This window comes from Muntiacus reevesi, chromosome 11, assembly GCF_963930625.1.
Source record: "Muntiacus reevesi chromosome 11, mMunRee1.1, whole genome shotgun sequence".
NCBI classification, from domain to species: domain Eukaryota; kingdom Metazoa; phylum Chordata; class Mammalia; order Artiodactyla; family Cervidae; genus Muntiacus; species Muntiacus reevesi.
The window spans coordinates 18,192,385-18,214,309 of record NC_089259.1 but is presented as its reverse complement, the minus strand read 5'-3'; the positions used below and the strand labels follow the sequence as shown (position 1 = coordinate 18,214,309).

General features: G+C 40.5%; 1 protein-coding gene across 3 annotated transcripts in view; it reads left to right on the top strand.

The window, feature by feature from the left end:
- Positions 1-328: 328 nt before the first annotated feature.
- Positions 329-21,925, top strand: part of LOC136144367 (collagen alpha-2(I) chain-like) — a 125,196-nt gene continuing 103,599 nt past the window's right edge. For 2 of the 3 annotated variants that reach the window (XM_065902191.1, XM_065902192.1), the window contains exon 1: positions 548-1,036. The gene's annotated coding sequence lies outside the window, so the exon portion shown is untranslated. Of the gene's footprint in view, positions 479-547; positions 1,037-21,925 lie in introns of those variants that run through there. The other variant, XM_065902189.1, reaches the window with a different exon arrangement.

Sequence of the window (21,925 nt, the reverse complement as noted above, 5' to 3'; positions counted from 1 at the left end):
CACGTGACGGGGTTGGCAGCGCTCTGGCCCGGGCAGGGAGGAGGGGGAGGCGGCGAGCGGGAGGCCGGGGGCGGGCGGGCGGCTGGCGCGCTGTGTACTTAGGTCGTGTGCTGGGGCTTTTCTCTCCCAGGAGCCGGCTGGAGGAGGGGAGGGGGGAGGGGCCACCGCTCCGCCTTCTCCTTTTCGCAATGTTGACGCAATCTATAAATAGTGGAACAAAAGGACCAACTTCCTCGGAGCTTTGCTGAAACTGCACAAAAAAATCGAGCTGGGGGGTTCCCTGGTCCCTGGCGATGGGGCGGGGAGCGCGGCGCCCGGGGGAGGGGGCGGGCGCGGCCGCGCGGGCCCCGCCGAGGGGGGACACCTGGCTGAGGCATTGCCGCCGCCGCGCCTCTCCGCGCGAACCCAGGGCTCCGGTCCCTGCGCGGGCTCGAGAGCTCGCCCGGATCGGGGGGTCTTCCTCCTCCGCCGTTGACAGGTCAGTCCGCACCGCCCCTCTCTACACTGGGTTTTCTCTTCCCTCCCCCAAGCCTCTACTTTTAGAAGGGAATAAAGGGGGGAAAAAATAGAGCGAGGCGCAGCAGTGATAGCCACCCAATCTGGAAGCCCAGCAGTGCACGGCGGGGTGGCCGAGGGGCTCTGGAGATGGTCAGCGCCTGGCCCCCCTCGTCGTACAGCCGGTGGCCGCGCCGTGGTCGGAGACGAAGCAAGGACTAGCTTGCGCCGCCCAGGCGGCGAGGGGAGTGGAGGCGGGAGCGCCGCGGAGGCGCGGACGAGCGAGCGAGGGAGCGGTCGACGGCGGGCTCCCTGCTGCAGCTCCCGCCTGGGGTACCGACCCCCCAGGGGCGACGCGCCAGGACCAGGGGGCTGCTGAGCCCAGCTCGCCCCCTCGGAGCTCGGACCTAGCGTCCCCACCTCGTCCCGCGCAGCTACCGTGGGAGGGCTGAGCGGAGAAGCGCTGTCGCCGCACGCCACCGCACATCCCTGGCTTCGGTGCCCACGCGACCCGGCGCGCCGGCGATTGGTGGGGGGCGAGGTGAGGACAGAAGGCAACGCTTTCCTCCGGGGCGCCTGGACCCGAGCGCGAGCGCCCGCCGCGCCGCCGTGGCGGTTACACTGGGCGCGGGGGAGGGGGCGGAGCTGGCGCTGTTGACAGCCGCGCTGGAGCGGGGAGGGCGAGAGCTGGGGAGAAGCGGGTGGGGGAGGGAGCGCGCGCGCGCGCGCGGGATTCGGCTGGGAGCGGGAGGGGGGCGTCACGTGATGGGCAGACGCCCCCGCTACAGGCTGACAGAGGTGACGTCACCATCCCCTGACTACAGGGGGTGGCACTTCCGTTCCCTCCCCCCCCCACCTCCAGCCCCCGAAGCGGCGGCTGCAGCCATTTCGAAGTGTGGGAGTGGGCGGGCGGGAGACGGGCGTAGGGGGTGTTCTTTGCCGCCCCAGCTCCTGGCTGCGTCCCCAGCTGCCCGGAGCCCCGGGCCCGGGCCCGGGCCCAGGCCCAGAGCGGTGGCCGAGGTCGCCCTCCCCCGACGCGCCCCATTGTGTGAGCGGGCGGGCGGCACCGCGCAGAGGCTGGTGCCGGCCCCCTGCGGCTCCCAGCTCCGGAGGGGGCGGGGACGGCCCCGGACGGTCAAGGCCAAGTCTCGGCCGCGTCCCGAGAGCGCTGTGTGTGCTCTTGAGGTCCGACTCTCAACTCCAGGCTGGGATATAGGCTGCCGTGCCCGCGTTATCCGGGAGCCGGGTGACTGGGGACCCCGCTCGGCGGCGCAAGCCTAGCGTCCAGCCTCGCGGGTGTGTGACAGGCGTTTGTCACCGTTCCGGAGGACTCGATTCCAGCAGTCGTTATAAAGCTATTTGGGGAAACTCCGGGTTTTGGTGACTCAGCGCGGTAAGCGCTATTTATAAGTTGGTGCGTTAGTAGCAGGGAAATACACTTCGCTCAGATCTGTCCGCCCAAGAAGGGAAAAGAGCTCTGTTTCGAGGCAGCAATTAAGGCTTAACTTTTTCTGAAGGAGTAAAAGGATTGAGTTAAAAGCCTGTGCTGTGAAACAAAGCAGATCTCAGAAGTACACAGTTTATCTCAAAAAGTAGGAGCGTCTTCCTAGGTAGATGGAGAATTTTAAGGACACATCACGATGTGTTAAACCCTTTTTGGGGCGGTGATGTTGCATGAACCAAGGAGAAACAATTCAGACAAATGACCCAGCAATCCTAGTACATGGCAGAATATCAGAACTATGTTTATTAATTTCAGTATTTGTTAAATACATAACACCATTTGGTGGCTAAGCATAAGATAAAGGAAAATGGGATGATGTTGAAAATTCCTGTATGAAATTCTCTTAACAGGAAGGTGTCTCTTGTATTTATCATCAAAACTCTGGGGCAAATATAAATGACACGTTTGCTACCCAATCTCTCCCTCCTAAGAAAGCACTACCAAAGTGTATACTACAGCCTGGGATGATTCTTCAGTGTGAGCGCTGCACAATTTATTAGTCACTGCTTGTTTTACAGGTTTTACTTCACGGTTTTATGTTCTTCCCACCTCCACCGCAGTTTGGAAATCCAAGAGGTAGACGCTAAGAGAAAGAGCAGTTGCTAGCCTGACTTCAGGAAGGCAGGAATTCACACCCAGCTTGCTCAGCCTGAACAGCTTTCTGTAGGTAGCTGACCTGAGGTGCTTCTTAAAAGAAAGAAGACGGTTTCCTGGATGGGCAGAAGTTAGACCAGCTAAGGAGTTTTCCCAAGCTGAACAAGCAAAGTAGCAGGTACAAAGGCCTGTAGTGAACAACTACAGCCAAGTAAGAATGGGTGGGCTGTGAAAAGGGAGAGAAGGGAGGCTGGATGAAAGGCCAGGTCACACAGGACTTTGTAGTCCATGCTGGGGAGTTTGGAATGTAGCCTGAGACCTACAAGTTTTTAGCTTCTGGGGTACGCATACCCTTTTGAGAACCTAGAGAAAGCAATCTGGTCTCTCTCCAGAGTAAAAAACCTATACTACAATTCAGCATACAATCTCAAGTGTTTACTCTGTGTGTAAGTGATTGTTGGGCCTCAGGATTTAAACCTACAGAAAAGGGAAAACTATAAAAGGATTTCAGTTTTTTAATGGAAATGCATGGTCAGGTATGAAAAGGATACATACAGGTCCTTGAAAAGATTACACCAGTTGGGGTCCTGGAGACAGGAAGATGGAAAATAAAATAGCCTGTGATCTAAGAATCGACTTGGACCACTGCTGTATACCTAGTGGCAGTGGGGACAGGAGAGGGGTTCAAGAAAGCTAATTTGAAAGAGGTGGTGGAATGGGAAAGTGGCTGATGGGCCAGATCAAGGGATCCCCATTCTGGTCTGGGCTGTGGACTGGGAGGAGAAATGGGCCTCTGGTTCAGGAGGAGGAACTCTGTTTTGCTTCCTTGAAAAGGAATGAAAAGCTGTGGCTGAAAATCCACTGAAAAGGCTGTGTACCCTTCCAGAGAAGAAAAAAGCACCTACCGAAAGATGTGAATTCAGAAGGGAGATGAGGGTAGGAGAGGATTAAATCTTGCTTTCCTCTCTTTTTTAAAAAACTATGAATAGCTAGAGAAGAAGAAAAGGAGAGATAGATGGAATCAAGCTTTGCTTTTGCCCTGCTCAACCAGTAAATCTTCAAGGAAAGGGACGCTGGCTAGAATGAATTCCCATAAGGGTGGTATTTGTTTCTTATGGCCCTTCAAAAACCACACTTAATCATATACAATTAGTACCCAGAAGTGCTTAAGATCTCAGTCTGGCTAGGGAAACAACAAAAAGTTAAGGGAAAGGTTTCCCAGTTGTCACAGCTAACCTGAGCTAGAGATTTAATGGAAGCAGGGACTCAGATACAAAACAAACCACCCCCAGAACTAATGGTTTAAAAACAACACTTGCTCATGAATATGCAGTATGGGTAGGGCTCTGCAAGATTGCTTGCTTTCTAGTCCACAGGGAGTCAGCTGGAGCAGCTCATAGGCTAAAGGCTTGCATCATCTGAAGGCGTGTTCACTTCCCCATCTAGCAATCCCTGCTCACAGATGGCTAGGATCTTATATAGGGCTTTCAGCCAGAACACCTGCACATGGCCACTCCTTGTGGTCTGGGCTTCCTGACAGCATGGCTCTGGGTTCCCAGGGTCCCAAGACTGAGAGCCAAGTGAAGCTGTAGAACCCAATCCTACAAGTCCTGTCCATCACATTCTGTTCATCTGAGGCGTATCACTTAAGCCATACAGATTCTAGAAGGAGAATCAGACTCTGCCTTTTACTGGGAAGAGCGTCAAAGAATTTGCCATGTGTTTAAAATCACCACACATTTTAACTTCAGATAAACAGATTTAAACAATACGTTGTATATAAAAACTGTTTAAACATAAATCAAATAAATATCCTTTTTTGATATTAGAATGGAATATAATAACCCAAGTATTTCATCATTACAGCAAAGCTAACTGAGCCAGTCTAAGTGGGCAATCTCATAATCTTCCCCCCTTTTTCTCCTTCATGACCATTCCCTCCCCTCCAGGTCAGGCCTCCATATACAGACTCCTGTCTCTCCAAAGCTAGGTAGGACACTCCCAGTGGCTGCACTTTTCAAAGAGATGATCAGGTCCTAAAAGTTTTTCCACTGCTTCCTTAAACTGTCCCTGACTTTGGACTTTACTAGATCATTGGCAAGATTCTCAGTGACTTCTCAAAGTTTAAAAGACAAAGGCTATGGAGATTATTCCATTAAGTAATTTTATAATAAATTCATGTTACATAATTAAGACAGAATGACAGTTCTTAAAAAGGGTTATATGTTTTTAGATATCAGGATCTTTTTTACTTGGGGTTGTTGATTCATAAAACTCAGTGTACTTCTAAAGTGATGGTTGAGATTTTGGGTATAAGAATCTGCATGTTTCCTTGAAGTGATATAAAACTTGATTATTACCATACAAGATTTGAATAGCTCTTCTTTCACTTTTACAATGTCTACTGCCTGAACTGCATGACATATTATTATTCAGTTGGTAAAGGAGCTTAAGAGTTCTCTAAGGAACTGAAAATACCTTTCTCTGCTCGATCAAGATAAAATAGTCTTTTCTTATAACCTGGTATCTTTTTAAATTCTCCCAAAGCTGATATTATTACAGTTTATATACCTTTGATGTTCTCATAGAAAACTTCCTTTATGGCTTAGAGAAGGAATAGTGCTTAGGCTGTTTTAGTAATTCAGACTCTCCTAAAGGCTGTGCTCTATATACATTTTGGTAATTTTGCATAATTATTTATAGTTCTATTGGGTCAAAATCACACTGTGAATTCATGATGTACAGGTTTTAAAATAAGCACATTTAGGTAATGAGCAAATGTACATTTATGATTGCTTTGTGTTATATTTCATAATTTTGAAGTAGCAAGCTCTTTTAAAAAATAAAATGAATCAATATCTTTGTTTTTAAACGTCCTTATACAGCAATGATAAAAAAAAAATTGACAGTGTTCACATTAAACTAATAGACTTTGTTATCAGGCCCCAAACTGTTGCTAATTCTCAGTGACTTCATAGCTACCATGGAGGCAGCCCAAAGGAGCTTAAGTAAACACTTTAAAATTACGTAATGCAGTTCCAAAGGAGGAACAACCCCAGCCAAACTATGCCATATAGTTTTACAGATGTAATTTTGCTATATGCCAGAATGCTTATTAATCTATCTATAGAATGACTTCATAGCAAAGATAACAAGTAAGGAAGTTGGAAGTGAGCCAGTCTGTTTCTAGACCTCTTGAATGAAGGCAGGGTTGTGGAAATTATTTCAAAGTAGTTATCCAGTGAATGTTTTTCTTAACCTTATAGACTAAGTATTTCAAAGCATTCTGAAAAGTTCTATAGTAAAAATGGCACCTTAAGCAATAAATTCAATATGATTTCCATAAATACGATGTTGCTGGTTGATAGTAATAATGCTCTACTACTGCATTAAGAATTGAAGACTACATGTGTCTCTTCCCTCTTGAACCTCCCTCCACGCCACCCCTACCTCCAATCCCAGCCATCTAGGTCATCACAGAGCATTGTTTTGTGGTCAGAATATGGCCTGTACAATTTTTCCTTTCTTGTACTGTGTTGCACTTCCTTTGTGCCCAAGAAATAATTGATTGCATATATATTTAATGGAAATGTAAAAAGAAGCAGTATTCTCCATTTCTATAATGGAAAATCAATTTATATATCTATTAAGCTTCTTAAAGGATCATAATAAAACTTTCCTGTTTCTAAAAAAAAACAGGAAATTAAATACAATCTTACTTTTTATTAAGTAAAATAATTTGGATCCTTTTTTATGTTACTTTTTCCTCACCTTTCTATGTGTTCAAAATACAATTTATCTTAAATGCTGCCAAAGCCAATAACAAAATATATTTTCTTCAATATCTTGGCAAGGCTCTGTAAAGAACTGTAAGTCCCCAAAATGGCAAAGTTATTAATATGAGTGTATGAACAAAATGCAACTTTATCTAAATTACAGAAAGGGTCTTTCCATCAGATTGGCAGAGACTGAAAATAAGTGCTAATAACTAAGTGTTACTAAGAATGTAATTTACATACCCATCTATTACTATATTACCTTTCTGGAGTCAAAAATGTCCAAATCTTTGATAACAGTAGTTTCACTTACAGGAACCAATCCTGAAAAAAAAAATCAGATATGAAATCAAAGATTTATATATGTTTATGACAGTATCTATAGATAGGAGACCATCTGAATATTCACTAGTAAAGGAGTGATAAAATAAACCGAGGTACATCAATCAAATGGAATTTTTGTAACCACTAAAAATACTGAATACCACAGAGAAATGCTAATGTTTAATGTACAGATAAATCTTTTAGGTTATAAAACTATTTCTCCTCAAGGGCTGGGGGAAAAATATACCAAAGTATATTATGTAATTATGGTAATTTTTACCTTTTTTTTTTTTGCATTTTCTAAAATGAGCATATATTTTAACCATCAGAAAAAATCATTAAAAGATTTCTTCCCAAATATATAAATCAAATGACACAGTTACATTCTTATAACACTAAGATATTTAATAGATTATACAATAGTTACTTTTTACATGTATCTTTTTTTTGCATATTTATAACAACATCTGCCAGTGAATGATCTCTGTTTATAAAACTAAATCAGATAAGATACAAGCAAATACAGAGTATTATGTGAAGGGTATAACTTGAGGAGTAATGTTTGGTGGAAAAGTTGATTTGGGGAGAACTTTGGATAGTCAAAATCCATCTGGGAAGCCATAATGGCTGGACCAATTTTATATCATAACTTTTATAACAATATTTTTTATTTTCAATTGTAAAAAAAAAATAGTTAAAAAAACATAATGTAAGATTTTCAATCTTAACAATTTTAAAATGTACAGTTCAGTAGTATTAAGTATATGTGCAGTATTATATATAATAGTATTTTAAGGATAGTGTTTCTGTTGGTTTCATAAAAACAACACATGTTCATTTATAAATAATTCAAACAATATAGAAAGTTACAGGAAGATTTTTAAATCTCTTCAGATCCCAGATTTTACCATCAGTATTAAGTGATCATCATGGCAGGCATATTTCTATGCACTTATACAAATAATCTTATTTAAGATGAGAATGTGTACACTATTTTTAAATTTTTTAAATATTAAATTTAAAATTATTTGAATATGGTAGTACTATGATAAGCTGAAGGAATTGCTGAACTTCCAGAACATATGTTTCTTTGCAACAAAAGATCTTATTTCCTAAAAATATCCAGTTTAAAAAATTAAGAGTTTGGAGATTTTTTTTATCTGTATGTTTCCAATTTTGAAACACAATTTGCTGTGAAAAAAATGTATTTTTTTTGTCATTATTTTAAGTGAAGGTTTTAATGTTTCTGTTTTGTAACCTTAACTTCCTTTGGTCATTTGGTCATGACCTCTATTTTAAAATCCAGTGGTCACAACACACCTCAATTCTTAATTCCACTTACTAATTTTGATTCCTCACTTATCTGCTCTTCATTAAGTAGTTTTGTTCTTGTTTTCCTACCAGGGATTCACGGATGCTGTTTGCCTTTCTCGGTCAATTTCTGAGTGACACTTACGTAGATATCATAGTTTGGGGTCTTGCTGGCTTTGCCTTAAAACTACAAACATTCTTGCTTTGACTATTGCTTAGAGGAAGTCTAAGGCCAGCATGGTTTCCTCCCTCTTATATGTTACTTAGTTTTCAGCCTAGAGGTCTGAAGTGAGTTCTTCCTTCATTCTTCATTGTTAATAGCTTAACCAGTATATACCTTGATAGTGAATATTTGTCCCTTTTTCTTTGAATATTTTATTCTGCATATTCAGTTCTTTCATAATTTTGTGGAAATTCTCTTCTGTTAATCTTTTTTTTCCCTTCTGTTAATCTTTAAGTGGTTTTTCTGATTCATTTGTTGCATTATGTACTCAGGGAGTGGGATCCAGCTATACTGTGCTGTCTTTGTCTCAGTTGCATACTATCTTCTTTGCAATTACTTTGGTCCACTTTTCTTCCGCATTTTCACTGCAATTCACTATTAAATTCATTTGACGACTGGAATGTATTGAGTGCCAGCATCAGTGGTAAATGAGATCACATCCCTTCCTTAATATGAAGCAAAGGAGCTTTTACTTGAAAATACGGAAGGGAGAAATAAATATAACAAAGTCAGGTAACGATCATAATAGGAAACCCAGGTAAGGAAAGGGAGAGTTGTGGGCAGGAATCATGCATTTTAGATAATGCAGTGAGAGCAGGTCTCTCTGAGATGACACTTCAGACTAAACGTGAATGAAGCCAGGCAGTGAGCTAGGCAACGATCTGGGCAATGCAGAGGCAGAGACAAGCAAGTGCAAAGGCCCCATGGTGGAAATGCAGTGTGTTCAAGACAGAATGATAAGAGCCAGATGAGAAATCAGAAACTGGTGAGAGATGAGATCAGAGAATCAGACAGGCCAGGTCACAAAAGGGGCTGGAGGCCTGAGGCTGAATTTTGTTCTGTGACAAGGAGAGGGGGACCATATGTGCTTTAGACAGGGGTCCCCAACCTCTGGGATCTAATGCCTGAGGTGGAGTTGATATAGTAATAATAGAAATAAAGTGCACAATAAATGTAATGAGTTTGAATCATCCCCAAACCGCCCCTCACCTCCAGTCTGTGGAAAAATCCTCTTCCACAAAACTGGTCCCTGATGCCAAAAAGGTTGGGGACCACTGCTTTAGAGGAGGCACTCTGGCTTTTGCTAAGTATTTCAACAACAGTAAATTGAGCATAAAAAATTGATCAAGTGTTGTCTAACGGAAAAAGGAAAGGGGGAGCACTAAGATAAGAGAGTAATAACTTCAGGAAGTCATCTAGTCCTGGATTAACCGAGGAAGGCCTGAAGTTACTAGAACCCAGCTTCCCAATTGGCGCTAGGGTAAAGAACCCACCTGTCAACACAAGAGACTTTAGAGATGCAGATTTGATCCCTAGGTCAGGAAGAGCCCCTGGAGGACATGGCAACTCAATCCAGTATTCTTGCCTGGAGAATCCCCATGGACAGAGGAGCCTGGAGGGGGAACAGTCCATGGGGTCGCACAGAGTCAGCCATGACTAAAGCAACTTAGCTCGAGCACGAATGCACAGGAACCAGGAGCAGGGACTCGAGCTGGAACCCTGGCCTGCGGTAGGAGGTGTTGCCCACTTGCTGTCAGCTCTGAGGTACGTCTAGGCTGCTTCCAGGAGAGTGGAAGATCGTTGAAATTTGGGGCTAACTGCTGCTGTCAGGGTGAAGGTATACAATGGGCAATGCTGGCAGGTATGGAAAGTCAACGAGGAGGAGCAAGTTCTTTTTCTGTCTTCTTTCTTTTAGTCTTTTATCTAATGCCTCTTACAGACTGTAGCAAGAATTCAGCTGAAAAAAGTAAAAATGTAGCTTGCAGAGTCCCAGCCACAGCAGCACAAAGCGCAGTAGGGAAGGGTTTATTGCTAAAAGTTAACAGTCTAATAACTGCAACAAAGAGGAATTCAGGATGACCTCTAGGTTTCTGTCTTGAGCAATTGGATGAAAATAATGCCATTTATTGACATGGGGAAAACTCAGGGAGAAGTAAATTGAGAGGGAGAAGAAAATCGGTATGTTTGGGTATGTTATTGCCAATTTACTATTTAAATAACAAACAAATGCAAGATTTATCATTTTTTCCCAAGTCTATTTCCTTTAGCCAGACTAGACTACTCAGATCTCTTATTTGTTAATCTTTGTATTCCTTTGCTTTTGTTTTTTAATTTCTTCAGTTTTTGATTGGAGGATAATTGCTTTACAGTGTTATGTTGGTTTCTGCTGTATAACATGACTCAGCTGTAATTATACATATATCCCCGCCCTCTTGAGCCTCCCTCTCACCCCCACCTCCATACCCTCCACCCCCATGCACCCCTGTCATCAGAGAGCACCAAGCTGATATTTCCCACAAGCTACCTATTTTACACATGGTAATGTATATATGTCAAGGCTACTCTCTCAATTCATCCCACCCTCTCCTTCCCCACCGTGTCCACAAGCCCATTCTCTACCTCTAACATGTCTGTTTTGAATGAATTAATTTTGAGGTCCTTATTAGATATATGAGTGGAGTTCATGGGAAGGCAGTTGGATATAAGTTTGGAGCTCAACAAAGGTATTAAGGATAGAATACAAATTTCAGGAGTCCTGAAAACACAGACAGACAACATTTTAAAACCAGAAAAACTGAATAAGATGACTCAGGGAGGGACAGGGAATGAATACTGATAGAGAAGAAAAAAAGGGGGATGAGGAATATGCATGCCTCGGAGTCCCAAACATTTGGGAAGAAGAAAGTGATCTGGCAAGAAGGTAATTGGTGATCTCAACAAGAACAGTTTAGGTGGAGCTGTGGACATAATAATCTAATTTGAATGGATTGAAGAGATGTATACAGTGAGGAAGTGGAAACTGCAAGTACAGACAACCTTTAAAAGTCTACTATAAAGCAGAGCTGAAGAAATGGGCTCCTACTCACCATGAAAGCAGAGGGGGATATGAGATCTAGGGTGATAGTATTTTTAGAAGGGGAAGTAGTATAGTATGTTTGGAAGTGGTGGTGGTTTAGTCACTAAATTATGTCCGACTCTTGTGACTCTTGGACCCGCCAGGCTCCTCTGTCCATGGGATTTCCCAGGCAGGAACACTGGAGTGCGTTGCCATTTCCTTCTCCAGGGCATCTTCCTGACAAGGATCGAACCTGTGTCTCCTGCATTGCAGGTGGATTCTCTACCACAGAGCCACCAGGGAAGTACTGATTGGAAGAATCCAATAAAGAGAGAGAAACTGAGGATGCAGGAGATGGAGGGGATAATCACAGAACACAGTCCTTGACTATGTAAGAACGGGTGGGCTTCAGGACACGAGTGGAGGGGCTTGCCTTAGTTAAGAGCAGGGCTAGCTAACCCTTTACAAAAGAAGAGAGAGTTTATATGAGTACAGATGAAGGCAGGTTGATAGAGTGTGGGAAAGATGAGTTTCTCTTGTGAGAGCGTCTATTTATCAATAAAATCAGAGTGTGAAGTGAGGAGCAGGGAAATGTGGGAGGTGGAGGAGAGAGGAGACGAGGCATCATCATCTTGATGAACTGACTAGGGGATGTGCTGCAGCTGCCAGTCTGGTTTTGGTGATTCTGATTTTCAACCATGCTTACTTCATTTCTTGCAGTCCCAAATTTATTTATTTTGAAATGATAGTATTACTTCGTCCTTCACTGGCTTAGGTAGCAGACATTTTCTTTTTCTTGCTGCTTCTGGTAATGCTTTTAAAGGAGTTTTTATTGTTCTTTCTTTTGCACAAACTGTTTTGTCAAGTATTTGGGGAGGAGTATTTTGTGATCTGCCTTCACTCCCCCATCTTTATCTGCAAGTCTGTAATGTTTTTAAGTAGACTGCACTTCATGTTTTTTCAATTCACCCTATATATAGTAATATGACATAAGAAATCATAGTAATATTACATATTGTCTTATTATAACAGCCACTGTTTACTGAATGTCTGTGTGCCGTGTACTATACTGGGCATTTACATACATGATTTCTAAACCATAACAACCCTACGAGGTAGGTATTGTCGCCAGTTATTTCCACAAGAAACCTTTTTTACTGGTGCTGTCAGATCACAGAATCTTACTTGAAACTTATAGCTAGCCAATATAAACAAAGTAAGAACCAATTTTTCTCCCTTTGTGTCTGTAAAAATTAGCACTTAAGAGGCTGTTCTTTTTGAAGTACAAAATAATACTTTGCAAAAGTGCACCACACAAACTAAAGGAGATTTTATGGACAGCTTTTTGACACCAGACTGTATCATTAATCTCTTGGTGGGAGAGTTGCTAACTAACAGATTCAAGGAACTTGATAAATTAATTGAGGTGTCCCTTCTCTAACCATATCATCAGCAAACATACTGAGAGCCTGCTATGTTGAAATAACTAGTAAATTATACTAAACCACTATAATTTTACAAGTTATAGGATATGTATCCGTGTTTGTTTTGGAAACTCCATTATTTGGATTTAAGTAATATCAAACTTTTCTTCTGGCAACAATATTTATACTCATGTGATGATACTGAAAACATATCACTGAGACATAAACACATATCTATGCCAAGTAATAGGTTTCTTTTTCTGATTATAAAAGTAGTACAAGTAAATAAAAATTTGAAATTATGTTTAAAGAAAAAATACTTTTTATTTTAGGAAAATATAGATAAAATAACCAATAATTCCTTTATTTAAAGGTAACTGACTTATAGTTGACATATTTCCATGAAGTTTTTTAAGCATATGAAGTTTAAACTGTTTTCCTCAGTCACTGACTTTTTTCATAACAATTTATCAGAAATGCTTCCTCAAGTCATTTAAGACTCTTTAAAAACATTTTCAGTGGCTGCATAAAGATCCTTGTGTGGAGCAGGGTTTCTTGCTGCGGTCACTTACCCTATTTTCCTTACTTATAAATAATGCTGCTGTGAACTTTTTATGCATAAGTACATTTTAGCATTTCAGATTATATCTTAAATTAGGATCAATTCTTAGAAACAGACTACATGGCTAACATTTTTAGGCTTCTTCATCTGTAAAAATTTTGCTGTTAAAAAAAAAAAAACTCTTAATTCTCTACATACATGTATATTGAAAATAAGCCTGAGTGAAAAATGTATGAGGCCTACCTTTTAAAACAGAGATTAATATTTAAATTTAGGCTCAGTGTTTTTGTTTTGCTTTGTTTTTAATATCTTACCTTTAAGGAAAAATCCACTCTTCAAAAAATTATTTACTTCTTTTTATCAGATTTAAAATTTATACATAATTTGAGATAGGAGTTTAAATGTTTACTTCTTTCAGCCTAATGCTTCTATTTTTCACAGTATTAGCATTTCCTTTTTTCCTAATTTCCAAATATGCTCTCCCAACAGTGCTGCCTCCAGACTCATCGGGTTAATCTCACATGTACACCACTAATTCATGGTATAAGTGTACACATGCATCTGAGGATAAAAACCTAAATAAAATTACAGATATTGGTCATTCTCAAATATAGCAAATTTGGCACAAGAGTTTAAGAGTACCAAAATTAATATTATAAAACAGTTCAAAGGTACTAGACTGAAATGCAGAGCTATGAATGGGGCACATTCACCCAATTCTAAAATTAATTTACAGTGGTGAAGGAATCACAGAATTTGGAAAAACCTCCAGAAGAAATCAAAGTAAATAAGGAGTACTGCTTTTTAGTACTACCATTTATTAATTCACTCGACTAATTAAAGATGTTCAATACTTACTGAACATCTTTTATATGTCAAACACTTACTAGGAGGGAGCAAAAAGATAACAGGCCTGCCTTCCTGGAAGATATATCCTAGTGGAAGAGATAGGCAAAAGCAAATGAATAAGTAAAGGTCATAAGTTGTAATCTAGTCGCTTCTGTTACCCAGTATTATTCCTGTGAGACAAAGAAATGATCTGAGTACTACCCCAAAAAAATTTTAAAGCAGCACTAAGAAAAAAATTGAAGATTTAGAATTATTAAGAAATGGATCTCTACAGATATTTTGACTCTTATTTATGACTCATCTTATTTAAAATATTTTAGTTATTTTATGACTCATTCCCTTGCCAAAAGTATCTGGTCTGACCCTACCTCAGTTGTACCATATTACAGTAGAAGGTGTGTGTATGTGCTCAGTCACTCAGTTGTGTCCCCATGGACTGTAGCCTGCAAGGTTCCTCTGTCCATGGAATTTTCTAGACAAGAATACTAGAGTGGGCTGCCATTTCCTTCTCCAGGGGATCTTCCCAACTCAGGGATCGAACCCATGTCTCCTGCATTGGCAGGTGGATTCTTTACCACTGAGCCACCTTTAAAATGTGCCAAATTTGGGGAGCAAGGAAACCCAGGTTTTAGCAAGTAGCAATGCTGATACTGAGATCTTTGGTAAGATGTTTAATTTTCTGGTGTCAGTTTCCTTTGCAAAATGATGAATTTTGACTAAATGATGGCTAAAATCCCTTTTGGCTTTAAAATTCATTGTCTATGCATCTGTCTTAAAACCTTTCTTCCTTATGCTCCTGTTTATACTGGGGGTGGGGAGGAAATGGCATGAGGAATACAGAGGTTAGAAAGAATAAGACTGATTCCTGCTTGATAGCAATAAAGAATCTATAGTTTATAATGATCATTTCCCCATGTAATTTAATTTTTTGAAAACATGTTTTTAACATTTGCATGGCATTCCAACATATGGATATACCAAAATTTATTTACGTATGCCTTCGTTTTAAAAATTGTTTTCCTAATTTCTGCAATTATCTAAAGATATTTAAAATCCATACTTTACTGGTACTCAAAAGACTATGGCAGGCTCTCACTCTGTCTTGTTCCTTTTGCAGAAAAAAAAGTACTGTGATTCCTTCTCATCTGCTCCAGCCTATACATGGCTTTCTCTTAACATAAAAACCTACGATCTACAGCCTGTCCTTTCTCCTTTCTAAAACAGCATCACCCCTGAGTGAAGTCCGTATTTCTGCAGCTCTCCCAAAGCAAAAGAATGTGAATTAAAGCCAATTCTGTGCCTGCATCAAGTCTGGATAATGTATATTTTTAGTTTTAACCAAAGCTGAGATCCATGAGATTAAAATCCCTACCAGCAGACAAATAGGTAAAGATTCATATTTGTGAGCTATAACAAAAATGTCATTTAGCACTAAGTCACATATGACTTAGTTAACTCTGGCAAAAGTTAACTGTGATTTTACCATGACCCTGAACTTGTTAAAGAATTAATTGTTATTATGTTGAAACATTAGAACGTAAGTATACAATCAGAAGTAAAACTCAAATTTTTAACTGCTAAATTCAGCAAACAACTGCACAATCTGCTATTCAGGGTTGGGTTTTTTTTTGTTTTTTTTTTGGTAATATGGTATGTGTTATTTCAATAAATGTCAAATTCTGCACTGCTTTGATACTTCACCCACAGAGGAAAGGAATCAGAGAGGTGACAAAGTGCTTTATAATTACTCTAAAAAATATCCTGAGTGAGTTAAAAATCTTTCCAGTTTAATAGTTTTTGTTTGGGAGAAGAGTAGAACCTCTGTTGTACCTCTTGGATTGTGAATTGCCGCAAGTTAAACATCTTTTTTATAACTTCAAGTTACTTTTAAGCACCTGTATAGTATCAATTTGGAATCTGAAAGAATACTCACATTAACAATAATTCCTACCAATAGCTATGGACATTGTAGTTACAGACAGTAGAATTTTGGTGAAGGGATCTTTGGGGTCATATAATCCAACTGTCATCTTACAGATAAGGCAAATGAAGCCCAGAAAAGTTTTTATAACTCATAACAGTAAACTTGGCAAGCAGAGGGGAAGAAGGCTCTTAACACACTCTTTTGGCCTAATGCATGCCAGAGGGTAACAGGTTGTAAGAAGAGTCTGTATTTAGCTACAGTTGAACAACTGTAAGAAGAAGACCTGCTTTGGTTCCTAAATACACATTTTCCCTTTAAGATTCTTACTGGATGATCCATTCCACCTTAATTTATTACCACAAACACAAAAGGGAAGTGTCTTCACACAAATTAATGCGCCTACAAAATAAAACCCAAGAGAGAAGCTGGAGTTAGACTGGCAGAGCTACAGTGTTGCACAGTGTCTGGGGAGGACGTTTATACATGTCCATATGTATACATACTGTAGCCTCTTAATTGTGCTTCAGGAAATGGCACTGACATACACTATGGGTATAAAAGTTGCCAGCAGGAGTTGTACATCACACATGGACACTGCAAATACAAGTTTTGTATACTGAATTAATTAAAGAAGGCTAATTGCCAAAACAGATCAACACCAAAATATATCACGGCTCAAGGACATTTCTTGCTAAAACAAACATGCACTGCAGTAAATAGTTTTCAAGGTCTTTCTGTACCGCCACCTTCAGAACCAGAGTTCTAAGATCACCCAAAGGGTCTTTTCTCTTTCAGCCTTTTCAGTAGGAAAGTGAGTTTTTTAGGGGAGAGTCTTCCCAGGTGACACCAGTGGTAAAGAATCTGCCTGCCAGTGCAGGAGATAACAGGAGACGTGGGTTCAATCCCTGGTTCGGGAAGATCCCCTGGAGTAGGAGGTGGCAACCCACTCTAGTATTCTTCCCTGGAAAATTCCATGGACAAGGAGCCTGGAAGGCTACAGTACACGGGGTCGCAAAGAGTTGGACCCCAACCAAGTGCACATGCACGCACGCATGCACACACAGACATGCACACACACACGCACATGCATACACACATGCACACACATGCACACACACACACTCCAAGTAGCACATGTTAACTTCCATTCTCATTCTACTGGCTGTGACTTGGTCACATGTCCATAGCTAACTGCAAAGGAGGCTGGAAACAGACTTATGTGTATGGCCCAGAAGTGAGAGCATGGATTTTGATGCCTAGTTAACATCACTGCCCACTTGGGTGCTCACTCTCTCCACATATATACATACACATACAAATTCTAAAGTCATCACCAAAATTAATTCATATAATTATGCTTCAAATAGAATAAGTTAGTAGTGGCAGAAAAGGCCTTTTACTTAAGAATTAGATTCATCTCTACCCTTTCCCTCCTTCAGTTCAGTTCAGTCACTCAGTCCTGTCCAACTGGTGGCGACCCCATAGACTGCAACAGGCCAGGCCTCCCTGTCCATCACCAACACCACCAGCTCCAGGAGTTGTCAATGGACAACTCATGTCTATTGAGTCGGTGATGCCATCCAACCATCTCATCCTCTGTCGTCCCCTTCTCCTCTGGCCTTCAATCTTTCCCAGCATCAGGGTCTTATCCAGTGAGTCAGTACTTCCCATTAGGTGGCCAGAGTATTGGAGTTTCAGCTTCAACATCAGTCCTTCCAAAGAATATTCAGGACTGATTTCCTTTAAGATGGACTGGTTGAATCTCCTTGCAGTCCAAGGGACCCTCAAGAGTCTTTTCCAACATCACAGTTCAAAAGCATCAATTCTTTGGCACTCAGCTTTCTTTATAGTCCATCTCTCACATCCACACATGACCACTGGAAAAACCATAGCCTTGACTAGATGGACCTTTGTCAGCAAAGTAATGTCTTTGCTTTTTAATATGTTATCTGGGTTGGTCATAACTTCCAAGGAGCAAGCATCTTTTAATTTCATGGCTGCAGTCACCATCTGCAGTGATTTGGGAACCCAGAAAAATAAAGTCAGCCACTGTTTCCCCATCTGTTTGCCCTGAAGTGATGGGACCAGATGCCATGATCTTAGTTTTCTGAATAATGAGTATTAAGCCAACTTTTTCACTTTCCTCTTTCACTCTCCTCAAGAGGCTCTTTAGTTCTTCTTCACTTTCTGCCATAAGGGTGGTGTCATCTGCATATCTGAGGTTATTGATATTTCTCCTGGCAATCTTGATTCCAGCTTGTGCTTCATCCAGCCCAGCGTTTCTCATGATGTACTCTGCATATAAGTTAAATAAGCAGGGTGACAATATACAACCTTGATGTACTCCTTTTCCTATTTGGAACCAGTCTGTTGTTCCATGTCCAGTTCTAACTGTTGCTTCCTGACCTGCATACACATTTCTCAAGAGGCAGGTCCCTCCTTCAGGTAGAACTAATTGTTAATTAATGCATAACAACAGTCAACTGAAATCTCAAAATGAGGGAAAAAAGCAAATGTTTGCAAGAATTACCTTTTTTATACATCTATATGTATAAAGACATATATGTATGAGATATAGATCAGAAGGAGGTTGGCTTGGTTTCGTTATCCCATCACCTACTCAAATTCAGGACTAAGACTTACAACTGGGCTGTTTATTTTAAAGGCACAAGGCCATCAAGTTCCCTTTTAATTACAAATAAATGGTGTCTGAAGAATATTCAGCTTTTTACACAACACAGATAGTAATTCTATAAATAGTAAATTTAGTGTGGGGTTTTTTTTTTAGTAAGTTGCCATTTTAATCCTCAAAACTGTTCCCAATTACTTAGTTTTTCAGAGAAGTACTGCCTGGCTGCACTTCTGAAATCATCAACAGGAAGTATGATATATAAATGTCAGAAAAACTAAATTTCAATCCTATGGTTTGATGTTTTTCTTCCTCTTATATTACCACATTAACGTCTGGTTTTATGTGTATTGTACTTAGACCAATTACATGAAGGCAAACAGTAATTCATTACCTGATCGGGTTTCTTTGGCAACCTAACAGTTTTGGGGGGCATGGAAAAAATACATGGAATAACCTAATTGTTGTTCATTTTCATGGAGGAGGGAATGGAGATGACCGAGAAAATGCTGTTGATTTTGCATTGTTAGAGACTGCTTTCATGCATAGGTTGCACAACTTTATTGTTGCCAGAAGACAGTGTAGATGGAGAAAGAGGCCAGAGAGTGAATGACTCTTTAAATGCTTGAAAAACCCATTACAGAAAGCATTTTTACAGTTTGCACCATCTTATTCCGATCTTCAGTAACTCCTTGAATGTGTTTCCCTACATTAATTCTGTTGTGAGACAACTAAGGAGTTGTTTAAGTAGTGCAAAAATTCAGGATATTATCTCTGACTTCCCTATGAAGAAACTATGGTTCTTTCTATAGTTAGTATTTTCTATTTAACACTATTCCAGTGTTTCTGCTACCTCGACTTTTCTATGGAAATTCCAAGAAAAAGATTAAAATTGACCAGTCCAGTTTGTGTATTACCTTAAATATTTCTGGAGAAATGTTACCAACATATAAATGCTGCTATAAGTCTAAAACGTTTCTCTTTAGGAAACTGTTCCTGACTTTGTTCTTAAAAACACTGAAGGAATGAATTTACTCAAAGTCACACAATATATGAGGGGGAAAAAACAAAAAAAACCCAGAACCTATGTATCTAAACTCCCTTTCAAGGCAGATCACACAGACACAGAGAATATGTTTCAGAAGGAGGTAGCCCGCCTGTCTATTTGAGGGTCTACCTTTCTGCAGCGCATGAGTCACTGCTGAACTGCATATATGGTGTTTAACACCCGAGGCATTATCTTCTAGTTGAAAATACAACATACGTAGAGTAAACACAGGAATATGTGAAAAGTAACATAATAAGAATACACTAATCAAGTACAAGCTACAAATAATTGCTATGGGGATGTGGAAAATGAAGTAACTTAAAACTAGATGGATAATGGACAGAAGTTTAGTGGAATCAGAAAATTTTACATAGATGTTTTGAAAGTGCTGATGGGTTTGGATTCCCAGAGAGAAAAAAATAACCATTCATTTATTCATCAAATACCATATTTACTAAATGCTTCCTGTATGTTATATGTTAGGCACTGTTCCAGGCACTAGAGATGCAACGCTATACAAAACTGCTACAGAGCAGGACCAGGCAGGTCATCTCACAGACATAATGGGAATAGAGAACACAAATATGAGAGGAGAGAGAAATTAAATACTAGGTCTTAAACACTAAAGTAAAAAATACTAAAGTAAAAAAAAGTGTTAGTCACTCAGTCATGTCTGACTCTTTGCAACTCCATGGATTATGGCTGGCCAGGCTCCTCTGTCCATGAAATTTTCCAGGTAAGAATACTGGAATGGGTTGCCATGCCCTTCTCCAGGGGTCCTCCTCAAGCCAGGGATCAAACTCAGGTCTCTGGCATTGCAGGCAGATTCTTAACCATCTGAGCCACCTATGTGCTTAAAGAAAGTGAAGTCGCTCAGTCATGTCCGACTCTTTGTGACCTCATGGACTGTAGCCTACCAGGCTCCTCCGTCCATGGAATTTTCCAGGCAAGAGTACTGAAGTAGGTCGCCATTTTCTTCTCCAGGGGGTCTTCCCGACCCAGGGATCGAACCCGGGTCTCCCGCATTGCTGGCACACACTTCACCATCTGAGCCACCTGGGAAGCCCAAGTATTTATGTGCTTAAATACCAGGATGTTTCTAAACGGGAAAAAGATGTTTGGTGTGCCTTGAACTCCTCTTGTCATTATGGTCAGAACAAACTGCTTTCCCTTCTCAGTTGGTCAGCTCTCTTAGCCTCTTACATATAACTTTATTATGACCAAACTAACACAAGTCAAATAAACACTACATGCATAAAGATTCCTAGCTGAAGTGTGCAGAGAGCAAAAAGGGAAAGAATGGCTAGTGGGAAGTTCAATTTTATGGCTCCTTTTATCTTTCCAGTGGTTACTATCATATATTATCCATCTCTTGCCAGAAACATCTCTCACTTGGTTTTTGTCTGAGTTGTGATTCAGTTCCTGAAGGTTCTGCTCTCCTTTCAGGTAGAATCGCTGAAAGGAGACTCCATGTAAATTCCTTTTTGCTACTGATACTTAATCAGGTTTTCTTTATTCATCCAGCAATACTTCTCTACAGACTGTTTGATGGAAAGTATTCCGTGTTTTGTGTAAGCTAGTGGGGAAGAGGATAAGATGGGATAGGGGGCTAGGGAGACTACCAAGAGGCTGCAATATAAATGACAAGAGCTTGGATTAAATGGGCAATTTTCAAAATTTAAAGGAACGTATTAAGTACCAATATAGAGAAGTACTAGAAGAACAAACAAGTTTAGCAACTGTTTACCTATGGGAAGTAAAGAAAGAAAGACATAACCTAAGATTCCAAGTTTGAAGGTTCCAAAATTTGTGTTGTCACCACAACAGCCAAGAAATTTGGAAAAAATAGCTTGAAGGAAAAAAATGAAACTAATATCAGATCTAAGCAGGATATCACTAGAAGACAGAGGATTCAAGCTTTCTTGATAACCTATTGGGCCTGTTGATATACATGTCAAAGTCATTATTATATAGAAAACAGATTGAAACCCTATGGGCTAAAAAGGGAATGCAATAAACAACATCAAATGACTGTGTATGATGAGGTAGCACTTTCAAAAGAAGTAATCTGGCTTTGGAACTCTTTCCTTCAGGTAAATGATGCTCTTTACTAAACATTCTCTCCCTTTTAGCAGACCCCTTAGTGAGTGAGAATAAGAAACTTAATGAATAAAATTAAAAGACTTTGTTTCCCTGGATTATCTGTAGATAGTAAGTAGGCAGAGCTAGGATTAAGTCCAGATCTGTTTGATTCCAATGCTACTTTTCTTAACTAATAATCTACTTTGCCTCCAAAAGTTACCTAAAAACAAAACATAAACAAATAAATAAAAATTGTTTGGCTATCCTAGATCTTTTACATTTCTATATGAATTAATTGTAGAATCAGCTTCTTAACTTTTTTTTAAGCCTACTAGAATTTTTAT